Here is a 27,540-nt window from a genome sequence, read left to right as displayed (position 1 = left end):
TAACTGGTGTAGACACAGTAGGGGATGATGTAGTATCATGTTTACTCCCCTCATTTGAGGAATCATCTTGGGCAATATCATTATCTGTGGCATTACTGTCCTTACTTTGTTTGGACACTATGGCACAATTATCACATAAATTTAAATGGGGAGACACATTGGCTTTCATACATATAGAACATAGCTTAACTGATGGTACAGACATGTTAAACAGGCTTAAACTTGTCAACAAAGCACAAAAAACGTTTTAAAATAAAACCGTTACTGTCACTTTAAATTTCAAACTGAAACACTTTATTACTGAATATGTGAAAAAGTATGAATGAATTGTTTAAAATTCACCAAAATTTCACCACAGTGTCTTAAAGCATTAAAAGTATTGCACACCAAATTTCAGAGCTTTAACCCTTAAATTAACGGAACCGGAGCCGTTTTTACATTTAACCCCTATACAGTCCCAGCTATATGCTTTGCTGAGACCCAACCAAGCCCAGAGGGGAATACGATACCAAATGACGCCTTCTATAAGCTTTTTCAGTGATTCTTAGCTCCTGACACATGCATCTGCATGCCTTGCTCTCCAAAAACAACTGCGCATTAATGGCGCGAAAATGAGGCTCTGTCTACAACTAGAAAGGCCCCCATCTGAAAAAGGTGTCCAACACAGTGCCTGCCGTTTTTTTTAAACGTTCCCCAAGATTATAATACCAATTATTAGTTAGAATCTGCATAATATGCCTAGTAAAGCAATCGTTTTAGCCCAGAAAAATGTCTACCAGTTTTGAAGCCCTTTTTGAAGCCCTTTATTCTTTTATGTTTAACTAAGAAAATGGCTTACCGGTCCCCATGAGGGGAAATGACAGCCTTCCAGCATGACTTGGTCTTGTTAGAAATATGGCTAGTCATACCTTAAGCAGAAAAGACTGCTAACTGTTTCCCCCAACTGAAGTTACTTCATCTCAACAGTCCTGTGTGGAAACAGCAATCGATTTTAGTTACTGTCTGCTAAAACCATCTTCCTCTTACAAACAGAAATCTTCATCCTTTTCTGTTTCAGAGTAAATAGTACATACCAGCACTATTTTAAAATAACAAACACTTGATAGAAGAATAAAACTACATTTAAACACCAAAAAACTCTTAACCATCTCCGTGGAGATGTTGCCTGTACAACGGCAAAGAGAATGACTGGGGTGGGCGGAGCCTAGGAGGGATCATGTGACCAGCTTTGCTGGGACTCTTTGCCATTTCCTGTTGGGGAAGAGAATATCCCACAAGTAAGGATGACGCCGTGGACCGGACACACCAATGTTGGAGAAAATTGATTTATTCATATGCATTATCCCAAATATGAAACTGACTGTCTGAAATAAGGAACGTTGAACATCCTGAATCAAGGCAAATAAATGTTTAAACACATATATTTAGAACTTTATATAAAAGTGCCTAACCATAGCTTAGAGTGTCACAAAAATAAGACTTACTTACCCCAGGACACTCATCTACATGTAGTAGAAAGCCAAACCAGTACTGAAACGAGAATCAGCAGAGGTAATGGTATATATAAGAGTATATCGTCGATCTGAAAAGGGAGGTAAGAGATGAATCTCTACGACCGATAACAGAGAACCTATGAAATAGACCCCGTAGAAGGAGATCATTGAATTCATATAGGCAATACTCTCTTCACATCCCTCTGACATTCACTGCACGCTGAGAGGAAAACCGGGCTCCAACCTGCTGCGGAGCGCATATCAACGTAGAATCTAGCACAAACTTACTTCACCACCTCCATAGGAGGCAAAGTTTGTAAAACTGAATTGTGGGTGTGGTGAGGGGTGTATTTATAGGCATTTTGAGGTTTGGGAAACTTTGCCCCTCCTGGTAGGAATGTATATCCCATACGTCACTAGCTCATGGACTCTTGCTAATTACATGAAAGAAAAGCAGAAGTTAATATGCTACTTATGTGCACCAGGAGAAAGGAAAAAAGTGTGCTTTGGGGCAACAAATACAGCCCTCTGGAGGGGAGAACAGCATATAAGGGGTATGTAGCAATCTTACCTAAAACTGCCCTGTGCCAGCCCCTAAGGCTTCTAAATTATTGATCTGCAGCCCCCATGTATTTGGAAGTTACCCATCACTGATATTGAGTGGATGGGAGAAAATTATTTGATTTTGCTGTAAACTTCAGATAACAATCGTAAAAGTTTGCTGCAATAATGAAAATGTGTTGTAGACTAAAGATTAGACATATGGGTACAAAATGATATAGCTACATCTTTGCTTCATCTACTATCTATCTGTCTGTCTGACTCTCTGTCTGTCCATCTGTATATCTTTATATATCTTGAACAGTGTTTTAATAATCCATCATATTACCTATTATAAAGTAACAGAAATGTTTATTTCAGAAGTTAGTCAAAGGATGTTTAAAGAGACACTAAGCCCAAATGTTTTCTTTTGTGATTCAGATAGAGCATGCAATTTTAAGCAACTTTCTAATTTACTCCTATAATCAATTTTTCTTCATTCTCTTGGTATCTTTATTTGAAATGCAAGAATGTACGTTTAGATGCCGGCCCATTTTTGGTGAATAACCTGGGTTATTCTTGCTGATTGGTGGATAAATTCATCCACCAATAAAAAAAGTGCTGTCCAGAGTTCTGAACCAAAAAAGAAGCTTAGATGCCTTCTTTTTCAAATAAAGATAGCAAGTGAATGAAAAAAAAATGATAATAGGAGTAAATTAGAAAGTTGCTTAAAATTGCATGCTCTATCTGAATCACGAAAGAAAAAATTTGGGTTCAGTGTCCCTTTAAATATAATGTTCACAGTGATATTTTGCAAATGAGAGAGAGACAAATATAGTGTACATTGGGTTACATTTCATTTTTTATCGTTAATACAGGAATTACCATGGTATTATTACCAAATGTACAAATCCCCTTATCTAGAATTCCAAAATCTGGAATTATTCAAAAATACAGACTTTTTCATTAATATTTTTTAAATAACATTCATTTGCACAGACACTGACACTTTAATCCTTACATATAAAACTGTTTAATCACCAAGTCGTCAATTCCCAACCCTGCATATAACTTAAATAACTGGAACAAGTACCAAACTATCCTTCTTTCAAATAATGTGCATATCAACTGTCAAACTGGGCATAAAGTGCTTGATATCTAAGGTTGTGTATTTTAACCAAACGGTACTTGCTGTCTTGAGGTCATAGAAAACAATAATTAGTGTGATACATACATATACATATATGACTTTTCTACTCTTTACAGACAGTGGAGTTTTGCTTTATAAAAACATATTTTAAGTCTTTGTTTTGTTTTGTGTGTGTTCTTAAATGCAAATGATAGTCTATATTTATTTAAAACAGCTATTACCCTTCTGATTACAGTACTGCACTATATTTTAGATAGTATTAACAATTATATAAAACTATCTTTAAGTTGCATGTATAAGCTGCATTATGACATAAATATTGCCTAAATTACATGTTATTGTATAAACTTGGGGGTCCATTTATTAATCTGCTGGTGCATTACCACCCCCTGCAGATTCAGGGGCCAATAGGCTGCTAGCAGGGGTTGTCAATCAGCCCGTTCGTATTCGATCGGGCGGATTGCTGTCCGCCACCTCAGAGGTGGTGGACGAGTTAAGGAGCAGCGATCTTAGGACCGGAACTGAAGTGGAGTGGGTGGAAGGCAGCATTCGCTGCTTCTTAAATAGACCCCGGGGTCTCAACCCCCTCCAAGTTGTCCCATTTTACAAATGCAAATATACAAATATTCTGAAAGCTAAACCTTTCAAAAAATCCAAACCTTTTCAGTCCCAGCAGTTTGGATAAAGGAGTTTTTACCTGTATTACCATCGCTATAATCACTTCATCTAACACTATTTGGTTTGATTAGTTAGTGCGTCTGTGAACATCTGTTGATATTTCATTAATATCATGCACATGTGTGTATATATGATGCTTTGATGACATCTGCTGCTTATATGAGCTAAATGTGACATTAAATGTTGTGGGTTAATTTTGTAATGATGGTTTAATAAATATCTAATTCAGTGCCACCCAGGATCCACTGACAAAATATATTTTATTTTTTTCCAATATAATCAATTCTGGAGACATCTATTTTTGCACCTCACTCTACATATTTCTTACAACTAGGGACAGACAAACATGGAGGTTATGATATTCCCCTAGATGTCAGGCTACTTGCAACAAAAGGTACTCTCCGTAATTTCTGGTTGCTAGTTGGCATCAGGAGGAGAGACATTCAAGTACAACACTGAAAGGCTAGTAAAATAGTAGTCCAGAATTGGACCCAGGAACAGGGCAAAAGGTTATCTAAAGGAGTAGTCAGATAGGCCAAGTTCAAAATCTAGAGCTGACAGAATATGTTTTTATTTTTATTTTCCATTTTTTTTCTCCATTGACTCTTATGGTGGAATATGTGAACACACACGCAGTAATCTAACTTTGGATTTTTGTGCTAGTCGGGTTACCACTAGAGCAAAAACAGTTTACTTTCAACTCATAATGCGAGCGCAACCCGATGAATGTAAAAATCTTAATTCTAGCCCTAAGTGAGAGCAGGCATATCACGCAGAAGTAAAAAAGCATTAAGGAAAATATTCTGAGGCTTAACACTAGTAGAAACAGAGTCCCTGGGTTCTGCGCCATAGTATCTCTACCTCAGAAAGCTTAATATTAGCAACTTCCATGGGTTCCTCTTGTGGCATAGCTGTGGTAGTTTCAGGTGGGGAACAAAGCAAGGTAGTCTGTTAGGGAATAACTTCCTGCTCCTTTCCCTTTCTTGAAGAATCTTCTTAAAGCCTGGGATCCATTCTATTAATGACTCCAAGGACTTTGGAAGTTCACAAAACACTAGCTCATCTTTTATTCTTTCAGAGATGCCTTCAAAGCCTCAGGATTCCAGTTAGTCTTTGCCACATTTGACTTTAAGTCGAGCAACCAGCAAAATACGACCAGGAGTGGCAAATACAGCAGTGAAAGCAGACATAATACGGTCAGCATTATGGAGCACTGCATCTTCTTTGTCTAATAAGGGAGAGACCGAGGACAGATATCTACCCTTAAGTAGGGAGATGATGAAAGTGTTTTTCACTTGGTGTGATGAGAATAAATTGGGATAAGTCCGAAAATACAATACTGGTTCATAAATTCACAAAACTCTTGGGCTGAACCATCAAATTTGTCATGTAAAGGTATCTTCGGCAATGAAGGTGAGTTATATGTGTGCAGTATAGGGGGGAATCAGCAAAAGGAGCAGAAGCAGTAGTAGGATTCTGCACAAGTGACTGCAACAGGTTAGTTATAGCAGAGAGATTTGCATCCATGTTCTGGAGCTGTGCAGCATGGTCACCCAATAGCTGTCCCTAATGGGTTACTGCCCTTCTTATTTTTCGGTGAGATCTATAATATAGATTGGCCGTTTATAATGTCAGGCTACCCATGACAAAAGGTACTCTCCCTTATTCCTGGCCACTAGTTGGCATCAGGTGGAAAGACACTCAGGTAACAGAATAAAACTGACAGACTAGTAAAATAGTCATCTATTTTAGTCATCTAGTGCAATGCAGAGTCAGTAGGCAAAAGGCAAAATACAGGATCCAAACTAAGATCAAAATCCAGATCTGGATAAACAGAATAAGCAAACCCAAAGACTAACTCACTAAACAGGCAGCAAAAATAGGGTAGGGCTGATGGCAATTGCAAATGACCCACAACTGCACATAGGTGAAGCTAGAGAACAAAACACAAGAAACACTTGTAATAAAAATGAAAAGAACTAAAATTTAAAAATGTGTTAACCCCTTAATTCTTGCTGTCTGAGGCCCTTATATATATATATATATATATATATATATATATATATATATATATATATATATATATATATATATACAGTATCCCACAAAAAGTGAGTACACCCCTCACATTTTTGTAAATATTTTATTATATCTTTTCATATCACAAAACTGAAGAAATCACACTTTGTTACAATGTAAATTAGTGAGTGTACAACCTATATAACAGTGTAAATTTGCTGTTCCCTCAAAATAACTCAATAAACAGCCATTAATGTCTAAACCGTTGGCAACAAAAGTGAGTACATCCCTAAGTGGAAATGTCCAAATTGGTCCCAAAGTGTCAATATTTTGTGTGGCCACCATTATTTTCAAGCACTGCCTTAACCCTCTTGGGTATGGGGATCACCAGAGCTTCATAGGTTGCCACTGGAGTCCTCTTCCACTCCTCCATGTGACATCACAGAGCTGGTGGATGTAAGAGACCTTGCATTCCCCCACCTTCCATTTGAGGATGCCCCACAGAGGCTCAATAGGGTTTAGGTCTGGAGACATGCTTGGCCAGTCCATCACCTTTACCTTCAGCTTCTTTAGCAAGGCAGTGGTCATCTTGGAGGTGTGTTTGGGGTTGTTATCATGTTGGAATTCTGCCCTGCAGGCCAGTCTCCAAAGGGAGGAGATCATGCTCTGCTTCTGTACGTCACAGTACATGTTGGAATTCATGGTTCCCTCAATGAACTGTAGCTCCCCAGTGCTGGCTGCACTCATGTAGGCCCAGACAATGGTACTCCCATCACCATGCTTGACTGTAGGCAAGACACACTTGTCTTTGTATTCCTCACCTGGTTGCCGCCACACACGCTTGACACCATCTGAACCAAAGAAGTTTATCTTGGTCTCATCGAACCACAGGACATGGTTCCAGTAATCCAAAGCTTGTCTTCAGCAAACTGTTTCTTGTGCATCATCTTTAGAAGAGGCTTCCTTCTGGGGCAACAGCCATGCAGACCAGTTTGATGCAGTGTGCGGCGTATGGTCTGAGCACTAACAGGCTGACCCCCACCTCTTCAACCTCTGCAGCAATGCTGGCAGCACTCATACATCTATTTACCAAAGACAACCTCTGGATATGACGATGAGCATGTGCATTCAACTTCTTTGGTTGACAATGGCGAGGCCTGTTCTGAGTGTAACCTGTCCTGTGAAACCAATGTATGGTTTTGCCCACCGTGCTGCAGCTCAGTTTCAGGGTCTTGGCAATCTTCTTATAGGCTAGGCCATCTTTATGTAGAGCAACAATTCTTTTTTTCAGATCCTCGTAGCGTTCTTTGCCATCAGGTGCCATGTTTAACTTCCAGTGACCAGTATGAGAGAGTGTGAGAGCGATAACACCAAATTTAAAACACCTGCTCCCCATTCACACCTGAGACCTTGTAACACTAATGAGTCACGTGACACAGGGGAGGGAAAATGGCCTTTAGAATATTTCCACTTAGGGGTGTACTCACTTTTGTTGCCAATGGTTTAGACATTAATGGCTGTGTGTTGAGTTATTTTGTGATTTTGTGGGGACAGCAAATTTACACTGTTATACAGGCTGTACACTCACTACTTTACATTGTAGCAAAGTGTAATTTCTTCAGTGTTGTCACATGAAAAGATATAATAAAATATATACAAAATGTGAGGGGTGTACTCACTTTTGTGGGATACTGTATATATATATATGTGTGTATTTATTACAAGTATACATGCTTTACAGTGCCACCAACTTTCTAAAGCTGTATTTTTATCCAAAGTCCCCTAGGCAGTGTAAGCATTAAAGATAATGCTTTAGCTTTTATTATACACTGATAGGAGCTATATAAATGCAGCACGTTTTAGAATAATAATAATAATAAAAAAAAAAAACAGGAGAAAAGTTTTCATACCTGAAACCACAGTTCTGAAAAGTTAATATCATTTTCTTATACACTCAAAGTTCAAATTGATTACGACTGAGTTTAAGAATGCAGTGCATGCTTTCATACGGTGGTTCCCATAACCACAAGAATTACTCACAGCTTAGCTATTGTATTGTTTGTTACAGGTAATTTATATAACTTATTACAACACCGGAGTGAAGAAGGAACAGTGCATCATTATATTTATTCTTCAATCATTTCAATAATAACATATGAGTCTTCCAAGGACATTAAAGTGAGTTTTATATATACATTGTATAGATCAGCAATTAATCACTACTTTGCAACAGATCTGAAGAAGAAAAAAGTTTCAAAGGATTTACATTTTGTTAACAAAGGTGGCATTGTTTGCTCAAACTCTATAATGTGAAAATAAGTGAAAATTTTCTTTTTGTGGCTCTAGATGTGGAATCTCTTTATTCCTCAATTCCACATAGTGTTGGTCTGGCAGCTGCCAGATACTTTTTGGAATTGAGGGGAAAAGAAGTTTTTTTCACAGTATGTCAGAATGGGTGGACGCACATGTGCTCCTATGGTTACGCTATGTCGATGACATCCTGATCTTGTGGGATGCCACTGTAGAGGAACTGGAGACCTTTGTGGCAGAGTTAAACAAAAATCCTTATAATATTTTTCTAACTCACCAAGTGAGCAAGGAATCAATAACTTTTTTTAGATTTAAAAATTACAAAATAGAATGGGGCAATACATACTGAGGTATTTCGTAAAGATAATGCCACAAATAGCTTGCTCCATGCCACTAGTCATCACCCAAATAACTTAAGGGATGGCATTCCAGTGGGGCAGTTCCTACGTCTTAAACAAAACTGCTCCACTGAAGCCTCTTTTGAAAGACAAGCAGGAGAACTTGCTGGCCGGTTTAAGGAAAGGGGATACTCAAATAGAAGTATTAGAAAAGCTTGGGTCAGAGGACGCCTAACTGATAGACAAAATATGCTCTATGGAACTAAATGCAAAAAAAGTGATGAAGCAGAAATGGTGCGTGGGTAATAACCCCTTATAATTGTCATTAGGGTAAGTTGCAGCACATAATGCATAAACATTGGCACATTTTGCATACTGATAAAGCACTACATCATTTTCTCTCTCCCTATCCCTTGTTAACTGCAAAAAGAGAAGTTAGTCTCAGGGATACCCTTGTGCATTCCGAATTTGAAAGAAGTCTATCCCCAGAAAATTGGCTAAGCAATTTACAACAAAGAGTTGGGTGTCACATGCACGTACTGCAGTCATATACAAAAAACTAAAACCTTAGGAACTAATCCAAAAATGTTTTCAAAATTAGACAATGGATAACTTGCAACACATCGGGGGTCATCTATTTATTGTCCTGTTCTTGCCCCAAATTTTATATTGGGAAAAAGGGAAGGGAGCTAAAAGATAGAGTCATGAAGCATAGAAATGACATAAAACACAAAGTTGTAGATAGTCCGGTGGCTAGACATTTTGCATTATGTCATGATGCAAACTACTCCTGTTTAAAAGTGATTGGCATTGAGCATCCCAAATTAAAGAGAAGAGGTGGAAATTATGACAAAATACTTCTCCAACAAGAATCAAAATGGATGTATAGATTGCAAAGTTTAGCCCCTAAGGGGTTAAATGAAAAAATAGAATATGCCTGTTTCCTATAAAAAGCATACACTTGTTTAAATGAGTTATGCATATGCTGTGTAATATTTTGTTGTTTTAGTTTTTGCTGTTTTGTACTAGATTTAGATTAATACAAGATATGATAGTAAAAACAGTAAACGTAACAAATACAAATTAATTTGTTTAAATTATATTTTTGACAAGCTGATGCTTCTCTCTATGTAACTAGCCTTACTTATATATATTGTTTAAAGTTTTTTTATCACCAACAATTTTGTGTTATAGCTTTAAGGGAGCATACAAAGAAGGTGAATGGAGGATATAGCCCTGGCCAAACCCTAAGTGGGAGGGGCGAAACGCGTCATCTGGCATTATACACATGGTGTTTGGTGAAGACTGATCTGGCTGTTATGTTACAAAGTATCGTATCTTGGAGTAAACGTCACAAGCAGCAAAAATGTTGTTATATTGTTGCAGTACAAGATCTTTTGGATATTATCGATCACCTTGCATAGCTCTATTACGGAACTCTTCAGTTCAAACTTCAAAGGAAATCACAAAAGTGCCAATTGGTGTCGATAACAGCTTTTCTTATACAGGTGGACGGATCACAAGTCATAAGGTACTTTTGAAAGCGGGGTTACTTGATTACATCAACCGCTGCATATAAGTATAATTCCTTTGGGATTGATCCACAATTGATACAATTGCACTGAAGTATGTAAACATTTGGATGTGGACATTTACCATGTCAAATATCATACCCTTGTTACTAACTTTCGGAGCGTGCAGTTGCACTAAGTGCTCCTATTTTTGCTGCTAAATGAGTTAATCAGTTTAAGCTTGTTTGGGAGAGTGCTATATGCACTAAGTGCTTCCTACACTGTGGCTATCAGGCAAACTGATTCTGTTTATATCCTTATTACATTATATGTGATGTGATACTCAGCATATATTTGGTCTTCTTAATAAATGGTGAAAAGTGTTACTTTTGTTCTCACAATAAATACAAGATTGGTTTATAAATTTGCTTTGGTGCGGCCTTGCCATTCTTTGACTTTTGAATCATTATCATTAGTCCTCTCTTCTCTTTGTGCATATAATATTGTTTTCATTCTGGCAACATATCCCATTAAGTGCCCTATTTGTGTTGGATATTATGGGGCCGATTTAATAAAGTGCGGGCAGACATGATCCGCTGTAGCGTATCATGTCCGCCCAATATCTATAAATGCCGACAGCATACACTGTCAGCATTTATCATTGCACAAGCATTTTGTGTAGAGTGCCTATGCAATGCCGCCCCCAGAACATACGCGGCCAATCGTCCGCTAGCAGGGGGTGTCAATCATCCCGATCGTATATGATTGGGATGATTGCTGTCCGCCACCTCAGAGGTGGCAGGCGAGTTAAAGAGCAGCGGTCTTAAGACTGCTGCTTCTTAACTTAAGTATCCAGCAAGCATGAAGGTTTGCGCATACACTGCTTCCTAAATCAGCCCCTATATCTCCATTGCTGTAGTCTGGTTGGGACAGATAAAAATGAGTTTCTACACTGATTAAGCAATCACTGTGTAGATTGTGAGTAAAAAAATTAAATAAAATTCCAGGACAAATGTCCAAATTAAAAAAATGCAATTTTTGGCTGTGCATAATTTAAAAAAAATTACAGGGAATTACATTTTGAGTTCAATGGTCCTATTTATCAAACCTTCAACTATGAAATTGCCTACAGGTATTAAATAGCCACCACTGCTTAGTTGTACGGTTTCTCGAGCACCTGCACTGGTGTTAGTTGTCTTGTGTACAGTATATAACACTTTATATGTGTAATAGATATGCGCCATCAAAAACTACAACATTTTGGTTTGAAGTTTACCTAAAAAGTGGGTAAATGATTTATGGTGAAAATATTTTTTATTCATAAGTTTTTACAAATACAATAAACAATGGTCATAAGTTCCAACATTCGCAGGTCACTCGGTACAAAGCAAATTCACTACAAAGAAATACATTTTGACATACGAATTCATATGTGTCTCCACTCTCCTAAGATGTTTCGTGGTGCTATTCTATATAGGTTTTGCCTGGCCTAGTCCATTCCCGCCCCCCCACTCCTCCTCGAGGCTTCATAGTAATGTATAAAGGGTTCCAACTGTTGAAGAAATGTCTTTTTATCATCTAAATATTCTGCTGTGGCGCTTGCCATATCAAAATGATATATCATCTTTTGTTTTATCATATCAAAACTAGGGGGGGTTCCCTTCCAAAATTGGGCTATGCACAATCTGACAATAGTGCAAATCCATCTAGCTAACTTATTATTGTGTTTAGAGATTCCTGGGATTGGGAAGTGTAGGAGAGCCTGCTCCATTGTCAACGTTATTGTTTTTTGGAAAATCTCACCCACAAGGGAGGAGGCATGATTCCAAATTTCCTTAACGAATCTACAATCCCACCACATGTGTGAGTATGTCCCAGGTTCGCCACACCCTCTATAGCAAAGTTTGGTAAGTGGGTCTCCCCCACCTCCCGATCTAGTTGGGAATAAATACCATCTGAAGGCTACCTTAATGAAATTTTCCTTAAGAGCCGCATTTTGTGAGAAAGATAACCCGCTGGCTAAAGTCTCCCTCCACGTCTCTATAGACCAGGTTTTCCCTGTGTCATTTTCCCATTTTAGCATTATGGGTGGTTTGCTATCTTGAGGAGTACTGTTGAATAATGCATATAAGGTAGAAATTCCACCTCTAGTATGCTAATCAGAAAGGCAAAGCCTTTCTTATGTGGTACTTATAGGAACCCTCTCCCCCCCCCATAATTTGTTGTGCTCTGGATTTTAATTGAAGATAATGATACCAAATATTTCTGTCTTCGCTATCTAAGGCTTGATACTGTTCGTATGAAATCAACTTGCCTTCTTTGTATATGTCTGCTATTCTATAAAGCCCTTTATTGTGCCATTTCTGTTGTGTGATTTTATCAAGTGGGGTGTTATTGGTTGTCAAGGGTGTGATCATCGACCTCCTATTGAGTTGGGGAAATTTGGAGTTCAGAGTTTTCCAGATGTGTAGGGTGTGCTGAATTGCAATAAATTCACATTTTTTTGTGAGTGATAGCGGTGTTAGGGGTCCATAAGAGATTAGATAATGGTGAGGTGTTCATAATGTTAGATTCAATTTTTACCCTTTGCGAATTATCATGAGGTTTGAACCAATGTAAGGTCTGGGCCATGCGGGCTGAGTAATAATATGGGATAAGGTTTGGAAGACACACCCCCCCTCTCCTTTTGAAGTACATATGAGATTTTTATTGATTCTTGCTCTTTTTCCCTGCCATACAAACTATGATATATCTTTTTGGAGTTTATGCAGGTCTGATAGGGGAAGAGATATAGGCAGGGAGCGGAATAAATATAGCAACTTGGGTAACAGGGACATCTTGGTAGAGATAATTCGTCCATATAGAGAGATTTTGAGTTTCGTCCATTTTGTTATTAAGGCTCTAATATTTTTAAACATGGGAAGGTAGTTTAATTGATATAGGGAGTGTATATTATTAGATAGATTAATTCCTAGATATTTAATGGACTTCTTTGGCCATTTAAATGCGAAATTAAGTTCCATTAGTTTTTTAGTATGATTTGGCATCCCGATTCCCAGGGCTTCACATTTCTCCTCATTTATTTTATAACCCGATAGGAACCCAAAATGTTGTATTAGTTTGTATATCGGGGGAGGGATAGTAAGGGTTTAGTTAATGTCAAGATCACATCGTCGGCGAACAGGGAGATCTTATGTTCTGTTTGGCCTACCTGAATTCCAGAGATGTCTCGATTTTCTCTAATTTTAATAGCCAACGGTTCTATGCTTAAAGCAAATAGCAGCGGGGATAGTGGGCATCCCTGTCTAGTTCCATTGTTGACATGTATGGTTTTAGACTGGTAACCTGCCAATTTAACAAAAGCTGTTGGGAATGAATATAGTGATTTGATGGCGTCATAAAATGACCCTGAAATACCCACCCTCTCCAGAACCGCAAACATAAAGTCCCAGTTAATTCTATCGAATGCCTTCTCTGCGTCCAGAGAGAGGAACAGAGAAGGCATTCTTCCCACCGTGGCTACATTAATCAGATCAATAATTTTTCTCGTGTTGTCTGGGGGCTCTCTTTGTGATATAAATCCTACTTGGTCTGGGTGAATTAGTTTAATAAGGAGTGGGTTTAGGCGGTTCACTAAAATTTTAGCAAATAATTTAATGTCCTGATTGATTAAGGAAATGGGTCGATAGTTATGGCAATGTTGTTTATTTTTCCCTGGTTTTGGGATCACTGTAATTCTGGCCATCAACATTTCTCTAGGTACGTCCTTACCCTGCATCATGGCGTTAAATACTTTGACTAATTGAGGTATCAGAATAGGATGTAATATTTTATAAAAGATGGCAGGGTAGCCATCAGGTCCTGGGGCTTTAGATCGTTTAAGATTTTTTATATTCAATTTTATTTCCTCTTGGGTTATGGGACTATTTAGGGATTCTAGTTCTTCTGTTGTTATAGTTGGCATCGTACTCTCTCCAAGAAAGGATGATAGATCTGGGGCTTTGTCTCTGCCTTTATTTGCTGATGGTATGTTGTACAGTTTATCATAGTAGTCTGCAAATAGGTTGGCAATGTCCTGGGGGTCATTGGTGACCTTGTTATTTGGGGATTGTACATGAGGAACTGTTGTGGTTTTCACTATTTCTTTCAGTTTATTAGCTAGCATTCGGTCCGGCTTATTGCCGTAGATATAGTACTGAGTGTCCACTATTTTTATTGATCTTGCTGCTTCCTTATTTAGGAGTGAGTCTAATTCTGCATTTTTAGCCTTGAGTTGGTTAGTTAAAGTACGTGAAGGGTTAAGCCCTATTTGTGATCGAAGTCTGTTTGTCTCTGCTTTTAGGTTTATTAATTTAGTTTCCCTGAGTTTATTTTGTTTACCGGATTCAGCCATAAGTAAACCTCTCGTGTAAGCCTTTAGTGCTCCCCATTCTAGGATAGGGTTCTGTGTGGAGTTATTGTTAATGTTAATGAATTCAGTAATTTGCTGTTTTAATTGCGCAAGTTCCGGGCCTTCCCTAAGTAATGATGCATTTAGAGTCCAGGATTTAGTCCTGTTTGGGTTAATCAGTCCTGTCAGAGTAATTTCCACTATGGAGTGGTCTGACCAGGGGCAGTTTGTGATTGATGCTTTGGAAAGTAAAGGTACTAGGATTTGACTCACAAAAATATAATCTATTCTAGATTGAGATGAATGCATAGGGGAATAATATGTGTAATCTCTAGTACCGTGGTTCAGAGCTCGCCAGCCGTCTATCAGGTTATGATCTAGTGAAAAGTGAAGCAAGATCCTGCTCGGTTTAGTGGGTGTAATAACAAGTGACTTCGCTTGTGAGGATCTGTCAATTCTATCATTCATAGCGAGGTTGAAGTCCCCTCCTACTATAGTTTTATATCTTTTCCACAGCGTTAGATGCTTACTAAGTTTAGAAATAAAATTGGCTTGTAGATCATTAGGAGCATGCACGTTGACTAATAGGATTGGGGTGTTTTGTATTGAACCTTGTATTATTAAATATCTACCCTCTCTGTCTCTTATAACAGATTCCTCATGGAAATTTAGAGATGAGTGGATTAGCACTGAGACCCCGCATTTCTTTTTCGGGCCTATAGCATGATATTGTGTGGGAAACGCCTTATCCCAGTATGTGGGTGTGTATGCTGATGTGAAATGTGTTTCTTGTAACATTACTATCTTGGCCTTTAGCGCCTTGTATTCTGATATTGCCTTTTTCCGCTTGATATCGGAGTTTAAACCCCTAACATTGTGTGATATTATCTTAATTGTCATGATATGTCTTTAGAAAGAACGTCTATAGTAAGGTACCTTAGAGCCTCTGATGAATGGATCACGGTCTCTCTGTTCTGGAGGGGGGGCTCCATGGACCAGTCCAAGCTTGGCTTCTGTAAGAAAGTTATGATCAAGCCTTCATAATGAATGGAGAAAAGGATTAGCACAACATATATTATTACAATAGACAGTACATAAACAATGATAACCATATGAACTGTCACAGTGAATGTGTGGAATGACCTAAAAATTAGTGACCAAAAGTTAAGCAAAAATGAAATACAAATAAATTTTAGAAATGATAGCAAATGTGTGATGTGGAACATAGTTTTTACATCACATTTACCTGATCAGAAATTTAGCATGAACACGGGTTAGAGATAGAGGGTGAGGGGAGGAAAAAATGGGAGGGTGGGGAGGGGAAGGGGTAGGGTAGATCCTGGGAATATTTATTACTCTTTTATAAACTACTAACAAACATTTTAAGTATAATTTTTACTGAGAATTGTAGCGTATGTGTCCCCAAAGACTTAAATGGGGTAGTTAAATACATAGAGGCGGTAGGGGCCAACAATATCTCTTATGCTAACTGTTAGTTGAAGAGCCAACATAGGCTATTACTCAGCTGAAGGTGACATGTTGTCTAAGCGGGAGCTATACCTCTCAGAAGTGAGCAATGCCTAAGGGCTTTAACTTGTAAACATTGCAACCTAAAAATAACCATAAAACAAGAACACATTAAAAATGAATGTCAAACAATAGAATGTCACTATACAGGCCTTGTCCCATCAAGTTGGGTCAGTCCTCCCAGCTTTTGAATTAGTCCTGGAGTAGTCGAAGCTTCTAAATTAGCCTTGTTCTCAGGGTGGGGGATCTACTGTGTCATCAGAATCTTCTCCATCCTTGCTGGGGTTGGTCCTCTGTTTCTTTGCCTTTCCATTTCTCCCGATCGGGATCCATTCTTTCTGAAAAGTTTTCCTAGTAGGCGATGAGCTTGTAGGTGTAATAGGAGTGTCCATTTGAATTTGTAGACGATCTAGCATAGCCTTTCCTTCTTCCAAAGTAGCACAGGTGTAATTCCCATTCTGATATGTGAAGGCCAGTTTGAAGGGGAAGTTCCATCTATATTTTATATGCTCTTTTGTAAGAGCTGTGGTAATGGGTTTCATATCCCTCCTTTTCCGGAGTGTTATTGGAGCGAGATCTGAGTATATTTGCAGATTATGTCCTTCATATTCTATGCATTTTATGTCTCTGGCTGCTTTCAGTATTCTTTCTTTAACATGGTAGTAGTGTAGTTTTAGAATAATGTCTCTAGTAGAATTTGGTTGTGGTCTTGTGAGAGCCCTATGAACCCTATCCATCAATAACATATTCGGTTCAATGTCTGGGATTAGTTGTGTAAATAGATCAGTAACGGTTTCTTCTAGATTTTTAAAAGTCTCTGGGAGATTTCGAATTCTCAAGTTAGATCTGCGAGATCTGTTTTCCAGATCTTCAATCTGTTCTTCGAGTCTGCAGATGTATGTAGAGTTGTCTTGTATGGAGTTTCTGAGTATAGGGATTTCCTCATTGTCCAGTTTTTCTTCTAGTTCCGCTGTTCTCCCTCCTATCTCTCTAAGATCTTGCCTTATCTCAGATAGAGCCATTTTGAATTCTTCCTGGAACAGTGATTTAATTTGGGCTAGGAGCTCTTTGTTGGTCTCCTCTGTTCTGGAACCTCCAGGTGTCTCGGGGTTCTGTGTCATTGAGTTAGGTGCCACAGGAGAGTTACTTTTATCCGGTCCTTTTTGTTTTGATTGAGACCTTGATAAACATTCTTTCACTGTTTGTGACTTATTCTTCATGTTGAAATAGATGATAGATGGACAGCCCTATATGAGATCTTATGTTGTGATAGGCACTGGCTTGCGTTATTCTCTGTGCTTATTTATTCTCAGGATCTTTGGGTATTATTTAGAGATGTTTGTTCATGCTTGTGATAGCCCAACACTTGTTTAGTGCATATAGATTATATATCAGGAAATGTGATTATTGGAGCTCTTATTAATATCACATTATGTGTTTAGGGTAGTGAAATAGTATAGTTGAGAAGTCTCTCTTGTCTGGTGACTTGCAGGCTCCTGCTAATTCTCAACTGGTATTCCCAGGTTGTTGCTGTAAAGCTCCACAGCCCAGGCCGAGAATTTGGTATAATGGAGTCTTGTAAGGAGACTGTTCATAGATGGCCAAACTGGTGCTCACATTAGAGCAAAGAGGGGGGTGTCAATAGAGATCTTATGTATCCCTGTTACAGTGTCTGTTAAATGGCGTCTTTTCCCGCCAACTGAATTTCAGCCCCTGCTATTTTCTTTATTTATTGCAGTTGCGGGATATATATATATATTTTGGCGCAAGGTGCTTTATGTATTGGGCATAGGTATTACCAGTGTGTGTTACCACTGCTTATGTAGTTGCAGTTCAGTGGTGAAGTGCCTGACTTTATTCACGCCTGTAATAGGCCTCAGTATGCGCCCGGTCTCACCTCCGTTGTATTCCTGTGGGACTGATTGATCAGCGATCGCGATGCTGCTCAGACTTGGTGATCTAAACCCTTTATGGCACCGTTGGTCTTCCCTGCTGCTTGGCGTAGGGGTGCACAACTCTAATTGTGCCTGTGGTAATTCTCAATGTGTGTCCGGTTACTCCTCTATTGAATTACCCCTTAGGTCTTACCGGTCAGTGATCCCGGTGCTTCTTGGGCTTGGTGGTCAGATCTCTGCTGATTCTCCTCGCAGTTGCCGGAGCGGGGCCCCGACCCTCCGGTTGCAGAGTCCTGTTGTTCAGGCCTCCGTTGCGCGGCAAGCTGTGGGTAAATGATTTAAAGGTAAATTTATATAATGAAATCATCACTAATGCCATAAACTGTATAAAGAACTGTTACAAAAAGCACATTTTAAGTATTACATTTATGCTTTATTTTATTTAATGCACAACTGAAATGTAAAAAAAAAAGTTTGTGTCTCCATTTCACTTTATGTTGATAAACCCTTTCTGGGTATGATTCATCCTTTGTGATTGTAAAAGAAATAAATTATGGCTGATATTGCAAAGAATGAGCAAGTAAAGCATAATGTGATTAACATCTGTTGGAATTTTATATTGTAGTAATGATAAAACTTTAAATGTATAAACACTTGTTGTTGTCTGTATCCAACTTGACATGAGCGTAATCTGGATACTTTTTGATATCTTCAGCCATCCATTGTCTGATTGCTTGTAGTGGGGTACAGCAGGCGTATTTATATCCCAAGATGTCAACCAGTTGTAGGTTTTGATCGTTTTAAAGAAAACATTTAAATAAACCTGTTAGAATATACTTTATTGAAAGAGGGGCTAAGGTAAACTGTGTGGTGTGTGTAATTATAATCAATAAGAAGAATAAGATTTTATTTCTGTGTAATCGATATTAGCCAAAATGATCACCATAGCAATTTAAAGAAAAATACTGATTAAACATAACAATAATCTAGTATGCGATACATGTTAGCAAACAAGGGCGCGATCCGATATGCAGCGTAGTTTGCGGCACAAGCGAGGGAACCCCCGCCATCCGCAGTTTCAGCTCGCAACTCGAGCTATCCTATATACGGTGCCGTCAGATGCTAAAGTGCCGTAAGTCTGATAAACCAGCGATGTCCAGCAATCTGTGTAAGTACAAATTTCTGGAGTCGCCAGTGACTTACGGCACTTTATAAACTGCCGGCGCCTACAAAACCTGACTAAAGTATGAAATCACCCGTACTGTCTAACACGCCTCCCAAACATAGCCCTACACGTCTAACCCTCTATCCGCTATCCCCCCTCACTATCCTAACAATAAAAAGTTATTAACCCCTAAACCACCGCTCCCGGACCCCGCCTCCAGCTATATTAAATCTATAACCCCCTAATGTGAGCCCCTACACCGCCGCCATCTACCTTACCTACCCCCTAATCTTATCCCCCTACCCCGCCGCCACCTATATTAAATTAATTAACCCCTAATCTAATCCCCCTACCCCGCCGCCAGCTATATTAAATTATTTAACCCCTAAAATACTAAACTATCCCTACCACTAAACCTAAGTCTAACCCTACAAATAGCCGTGAAAAGGGCTTTTTGAGTGGCATTACCCCAAAGTAAACTGCTCTATTGCCAGCCCTTAAAAGGGCTTTTTGCGGCGCATGCCCCAAAGAAAACTGCTCTTTTACCAGCCCTTAAAAGGGCTTTTGGCGGGGCTTTGTCACAAAGTAAACTGCTCTTTTGCATCTAATCTAAATCCCCCTACACCGACGCCACTTATATTAAACACATTAACCCCTAATCTAATCCCCCTACACCGCCGCCAGCTATATTAACTATATTAACCCTAATTATATTAGGGTTAATATAGTTAATATAGTTATTATATTATATATATTAACTATATTAACCCTAATTATATTAGGGTTAACCCCTTAATGACCACAATGTACCCTGTATGTCACTGGTCGTTATGGGTTTTTTTCAGGACATAATAGCACAAGTCTAGCAAGAACACGCTATTAATGCACTCCCTCCAGCAGGCTTTGCGGAATAGAGCAGTCTCAACGATGGTGGCAAGACCGCACTATAAAACAATCAAGTCCCAAAAAAAGGCCAGTGACATACAGGGTACGTCGCTGGTCCTTAAGGGGTTAATATAGTTAATATCGTTATTATATTATATATATATTAAGTATAATAACCCTATCTAACTCTAACATCCCTAACTAAACTCTTATTAAAATAAATCTAATATTAATATTATTAATTAAAATATTCCTATTTAAATCTAAATACTTACCTATGAAATAAACCCTAAGATAGCTACAATGTAATTAATAATTACATTGTAGCTATTTTAGGGTTTATATTTATTTTACAGGTAACTTGGTATTTATTTTAACTAGGTACAATAGTTATTAAATAGTTAATAACTATTTAATAGCTACCTAGTTAAAATAATTACCAATTTAACTGTAAAATAAATCCTAACCTAAGTTACAAATACACCTACACTATCAATAAATTAAATAAACTACAAATATCTAAACTAAAATACAATTAAATAAACTAAACTAAATTACAAAAAAACCAAAACACTAAATTACAAAAAATAAAAAAAAGATTACAAGATTTTTAAGCTAATTACACCTATTCTAAGCCCCCTAATAAAATAATAAAGCCCCCCAAAATGAAAAAAAATCCCTACCCTATTCTAAATTAAAAAAGTTAGCTCTTTTACCTTACCAGCCCTTAAAAGGGCCTTTGGCGGGGCATGCCCCAAAGAACACTGCTCTTTTGCCTGAAAAAAAAAACACAATACCACCCCCCAACATTACAACCCACCACCCACATACCCCTAATCTAACCCAAACCCCCTTAAATAAACCTAACACTACCCCCCTGAAGATCTCCCTACCTTGTATTAACCCAGCCGGGCAGAACTCTTCATCCGACCCGGGCGATGTCTTCAATCAAGCGGCAGTGAAGTCTTCTTCCATCCGGCGATGTCTTCAATCAAGCGGCAAAGAAGTCTTCTTCCATCCGGGCGATGTCTTCAAGCAAGCAGCAGAGAGTCTTCTTCCATCCGGCGATGTCTTCAAGCAAAGCGGCATCTTCAATCTTCTTTCTTCGCTCCTCCGCCGCGGAGCATCCATCCGGCACGACGACTTCCCGACGAATGAGGTTCCTTTAAATGACGTCATCCAAAATGGCGTCCATCGAATTCCGATCGGCTGATAGGATTCTATCAGCCAATCGGAATTAAGGTAGAAAAATCTGATTGGCTGATTGAATCAGCCAATCAGATTCAAGTTCAATCTGATTGGCTGAACCGTTTAGTTAGGGATGTTAGAGTTAGATAGGGTTATTATACTTAATATATATATAATATAATAACGATATTAACTATATTAACCCAAAAGTCTGTAATTTTAAAATAAAAATAAATAAATAAATGCATTAATGTATCTGAATTGTAGTATCAATGTAATATGCGTTGTAATTTGTCCCTTTAATATGTCGGTTTGACCTAGGCTGTCTATAGATATAAAAGAAGTACTGACTGACTGATTGGCTGACTGACTCATCAACGCCCAGCTTAAACCATTTAACCTAGGAACGTAAAATTTGGAAGGTACGTTGTTTTTATGACGTAGGCACCCACTAAGGAAGGAGTTTTGTAAATGAAGTCCCTAAGGGGCTGAAAAAGGGGGGTGAATATTTTTATGAGGATACCTATATCTCAAAAATCAAAGATGTTACAGGCGTTAAAATTGGTATTTAGATTCTCCTTGAAAAATAAAGAAACCATTTCACCAAAATCCACTTAAGTGAGGTGAAAAAACCAAAGATGATACAGAAGTGAAAATTGGTATTTATTTTCTCCCTTAAAATATAAAGAAACACATGTTTTACCATTTTACCGAAAATCCACTTAAGGGGATAGAAAGGGTTGTTGTTATTTATGAGGATACCCATATCTCAAAAAACAAAGATGTTAGAGACCTGAAAATTGGTATTTACATTCTCCTTTAAAATAAAGAAACACGTGTTTTACCATTTCCCAAAAATCAACTTAAGAGGGGTGAAAAGGGAGAGGTTATTTATGAGGATCCCTATATCTCAAAAACCAAAGATTTTACAGACGTGGAAGTGAAAATTGGTATTTAGATTCTCCTTTAAAAATAAAGAAACGTGTGTTTTAGCATTTCTTGGAAATCCACTTAAGGGAGGGTGAAAATGGGAGGGGTTATTAATGAGGATCCCTATATCTCAAAAACCAAAGATGTTACAGACGTGAAAATTGGTATTTACATTCTCCTTTAAAAATAAAGAAACGTGTCTTTTACCATTTCCCAAAAATCCACTTAAGGAGTAAAAAAGGGAAGGGGTTATTCATGAGGATCCCTATATCTCAAAAACCAAAGATGTTACAGATATGAAAATTGGTATTTACATTCTCGTTTAAAAATAAAGAAAGACATGTTTTACCATTTTCCGAGAAATCCACTTAAGGGGGGTGTAAAGGGGGGGGGGGGTTAATTTATGAGGATACCTATATCTCAAAAAACAAAAATGTTACAAATGTGAAAATTGGTATTTACATTCTCCTTTAACCCATTAGTGACCAGACCATTTTTTAATTTAGTTACCCATAAGGACCAGGGCTATTTTTACATTTCTGCGGTTGTTTAGCTGTAATTTTCTTCTTACTCATTAACTGTACCCACAAATATTATATACAGTTTTTCTTGCCATTAAATGGACTTTCTAAAGATACAATTATTTTCATCATATCTTATAATTTACAATACAAAAAAATATAAAATATGATGAAAAAATTGAAAATAAAACACACTTTTTCTAACTTTGACCCCCAAAATCTGTTACACATCTACAACCACCAAAAAACACCCATGCTAAATAGTTTCTAAATTTTGTCCTGAGTTTAGAAATATCCAATGTTTACATCAGGGGTGTCAAACTCATTTTAGTCGCGGGCCATTTTCCATACAAGTACAACTCACGTGGGCCGCACACTACCTACATATCTTGTCATTGCTAAACAGTGCAGTGGCATTTGCTATAACTGTATACATTTCAAAAGATTGTGTTCTGTAACTCCTAATTAACTTACTCTGGCTTGAGGAAATGTGCTCTAATGCTTTTAAGAAGGTGAGACACGCTCCACGTGCGACCCACTGTTTATAATAGTGATAGACATACCTGTTGTACATAATATAAAATAATAAATACATAGAAATATATATAAAGTATTTGATTTTAGTTAAAGAGAAAATGATGGAAAGGAATGGACAGAAATAATGTGGGAAATCAGTGCTACCATAGTAATGAACTGCATGAGTTAAAGAAATCATTATGCACTTATCTGTCTTTTTCTTTTTAATAATGTATGTTTTAATGTATGTGCATCCCTAACAGTAAGCGCACTCGCTCTTTAAGTAATAAGCATATTATAATTAATATTTTTCATGGAGGTGGCGTGGGCCGCACAAAATTAGGTTGAGGGCCGCATGAGGCCCGGGGGCCGCAAGTTTGACACCCCTGGTTTACATGTTCTTTGCATTTTTTGCAAGTTATAGGGCAATAAATACAAGTAGCACTTTGCTATTTCAAAACCATTTTTTTTTTTTCAAAATTAGCGATAGTAACATTGTAACACTGATACCTGTCAGAAATCCCTGAATAACCCTTCACATGCATATACTTTTTTATAGACAACCTAAAGTATTGATCTAGGCCCATATAGTTATTATATTATATATATTAACTATATTAACCCTAATTATATTAGGGTTAACCCCTTAATGACCACAATGTACCCTGTATGTCACTGGTCGTTATGGGTTTTTTTCAGGACATAATAGCACAAGTCTAGCAAGAACACGCTATTAATGCACTCCCTCCAGCAGGCTTTGCGGAATAGAGCAGTCTCAACGATGGTGGCAAGACCGCACTATAAAACAATCAAGTCCCAAAAAAAGGCCAGTGACATACAGGGTACGTCGCTGGTCCTTAAGGGGTTAATATAGTTAATATCGTTATTATATTATATATATATTAAGTATAATAACCCTATCTAACTCTAACATCCCTAACTAAACTCTTATTAAAATAAATCTAATATTAATATTATTAATTAAAATATTCCTATTTAAATCTAAATACTTACCTATGAAATAAACCCTAAGATAGCTACAATGTAATTAATAATTACATTGTAGCTATTTTAGGGTTTATATTTATTTTACAGGTAACTTGGTATTTATTTTAACTAGGTACAATAGTTATTAAATAGTTAATAACTATTTAATAGCTACCTAGTTAAAATAATTACCAATTTAACTGTAAAATAAATCCTAACCTAAGTTACAAATACACCTACACTATCAATAAATTAAATAAACTACAAATATCTAAACTAAAATACAATTAAATAAACTAAACTAAATTACAAAAAAACCAAAACACTAAATTACAAAAAATAAAAAAAAGATTACAAGATTTTTAAGCTAATTACACCTATTCTAAGCCCCCTAATAAAATAATAAAGCCCCCCAAAATGAAAAAAAATCCCTACCCTATTCTAAATTAAAAAAGTTAGCTCTTTTACCTTACCAGCCCTTAAAAGGGCCTTTGGCGGGGCATGCCCCAAAGAACACTGCTCTTTTGCCTGAAAAAAAAAACACAATACCACCCCCCAACATTACAACCCACCACCCACATACCCCTAATCTAACCCAAACCCCCTTAAATAAACCTAACACTACCCCCCTGAAGATCTCCCTACCTTGTATTAACCCAGCCGGGCAGAACTCTTCATCCGACCCGGGCGATGTCTTCAATCAAGCGGCAGTGAAGTCTTCTTCCATCCGGCGATGTCTTCAATCAAGCGGCAAAGAAGTCTTCTTCCATCCGGGCGATGTCTTCAAGCAAGCAGCAGAGAGTCTTCTTCCATCCGGCGATGTCTTCAAGCAAAGCGGCATCTTCAATCTTCTTTCTTCGCTCCTCCGCCGCGGAGCATCCATCCGGCACGACGACTTCCCGACGAATGAGGTTCCTTTAAATGACGTCATCCAAAATGGCGTCCATCGAATTCCGATCGGCTGATAGGATTCTATCAGCCAATCGGAATTAAGGTAGAAAAATCTGATTGGCTGATTGAATCAGCCAATCAGATTCAAGTTCAATCTGATTGGCTGAACCGTTTAGTTAGGGATGTTAGAGTTAGATAGGGTTATTATACTTAATATATATATAATATAATAACGATATTAACTATATTAACCCAAAAGTCTGTAATTTTAAAATAAAAATAAATAAATAAATGCATTAATGTATCTGAATTGTAGTATCAATGTAATATGCGTTGTAATTTGTCCCTTTAATATGTCGGTTTGACCTAGGCTGTCTATAGATATAAAAGAAGTACTGACTGACTGATTGGCTGACTGACTCATCAACGCCCAGCTTAAACCATTTAACCTAGGAACGTAAAATTTGGAAGGTACGTTGTTTTTATGACGTAGGCACCCACTAAGGAAGGAGTTTTGTAAATGAAGTCCCTAAGGGGCTGAAAAAGGGGGGTGAATATTTTTATGAGGATACCTATATCTCAAAAATCAAAGATGTTACAGGCGTTAAAATTGGTATTTAGATTCTCCTTGAAAAATAAAGAAACCATTTCACCAAAATCCACTTAAGTGAGGTGAAAAAACCAAAGATGATACAGAAGTGAAAATTGGTATTTATTTTCTCCCTTAAAATATAAAGAAACACATGTTTTACCATTTTACCGAAAATCCACTTAAGGGGATAGAAAGGGTTGTTGTTATTTATGAGGATACCCATATCTCAAAAAACAAAGATGTTAGAGACCTGAAAATTGGTATTTACATTCTCCTTTAAAATAAAGAAACACGTGTTTTACCATTTCCCAAAAATCAACTTAAGAGGGGTGAAAAGGGAGAGGTTATTTATGAGGATCCCTATATCTCAAAAACCAAAGATTTTACAGACGTGGAAGTGAAAATTGGTATTTAGATTCTCCTTTAAAAATAAAGAAACGTGTGTTTTAGCATTTCTTGGAAATCCACTTAAGGGAGGGTGAAAATGGGAGGGGTTATTAATGAGGATCCCTATATCTCAAAAACCAAAGATGTTACAGACGTGAAAATTGGTATTTACATTCTCCTTTAAAAATAAAGAAACGTGTCTTTTACCATTTCCCAAAAATCCACTTAAGGAGTAAAAAAGGGAAGGGGTTATTCATGAGGATCCCTATATCTCAAAAACCAAAGATGTTACAGATATGAAAATTGGTATTTACATTCTCGTTTAAAAATAAAGAAAGACATGTTTTACCATTTTCCGAGAAATCCACTTAAGGGGGGTGTAAAGGGGGGGGGGGGTTAATTTATGAGGATACCTATATCTCAAAAAACAAAAATGTTACAAATGTGAAAATTGGTATTTACATTCTCCTTTAACCCATTAGTGACCAGACCATTTTTTAATTTAGTTACCCATAAGGACCAGGGCTATTTTTACATTTCTGCGGTTGTTTAGCTGTAATTTTCTTCTTACTCATTAACTGTACCCACAAATATTATATACAGTTTTTCTTGCCATTAAATGGACTTTCTAAAGATACAATTATTTTCATCATATCTTATAATTTACAATACAAAAAAATATAAAATATGATGAAAAAATTGAAAATAAAACACACTTTTTCTAACTTTGACCCCCAAAATCTGTTACACATCTACAACCACCAAAAAACACCCATGCTAAATAGTTTCTAAATTTTGTCCTGAGTTTAGAAATATCCAATGTTTACATCAGGGGTGTCAAACTCATTTTAGTCGCGGGCCATTTTCCATACAAGTACAACTCACGTGGGCCGCACACTACCTACATATCTTGTCATTGCTAAACAGTGCAGTGGCATTTGCTATAACTGTATACATTTCAAAAGATTGTGTTCTGTAACTCCTAATTAACTTACTCTGGCTTGAGGAAATGTGCTCTAATGCTTTTAAGAAGGTGAGACACGCTCCACGTGCGACCCACTGTTTATAATAGTGATAGACATACCTGTTGTACATAATATAAAATAATAAATACATAGAAATATATATAAAGTATTTGATTTTAGTTAAAGAGAAAATGATGGAAAGGAATGGACAGAAATAATGTGGGAAATCAGTGCTACCATAGTAATGAACTGCATGAGTTAAAGAAATCATTATGCACTTATCTGTCTTTTTCTTTTTAATAATGTATGTTTTAATGTATGTGCATCCCTAACAGTAAGCGCACTCGCTCTTTAAGTAATAAGCATATTATAATTAATATTTTTCATGGAGGTGGCGTGGGCCGCACAAAATTAGGTTGAGGGCCGCATGAGGCCCGGGGGCCGCAAGTTTGACACCCCTGGTTTACATGTTCTTTGCATTTTTTGCAAGTTATAGGGCAATAAATACAAGTAGCACTTTGCTATTTCAAAACCATTTTTTTTTTTTCAAAATTAGCGATAGTAACATTGTAACACTGATACCTGTCAGAAATCCCTGAATAACCCTTCACATGCATATACTTTTTTATAGACAACCTAAAGTATTGATCTAGGCCCATTTT

Source organism: Bombina bombina, chromosome 3 (genome assembly GCF_027579735.1).
Source record: "Bombina bombina isolate aBomBom1 chromosome 3, aBomBom1.pri, whole genome shotgun sequence".
Classification (NCBI taxonomy): Eukaryota; Metazoa; Chordata; class Amphibia; order Anura; family Bombinatoridae; genus Bombina; species Bombina bombina.
The sequence above is the reverse complement of the archived record's forward strand: the minus strand, read 5'-3'. Positions refer to the sequence as shown.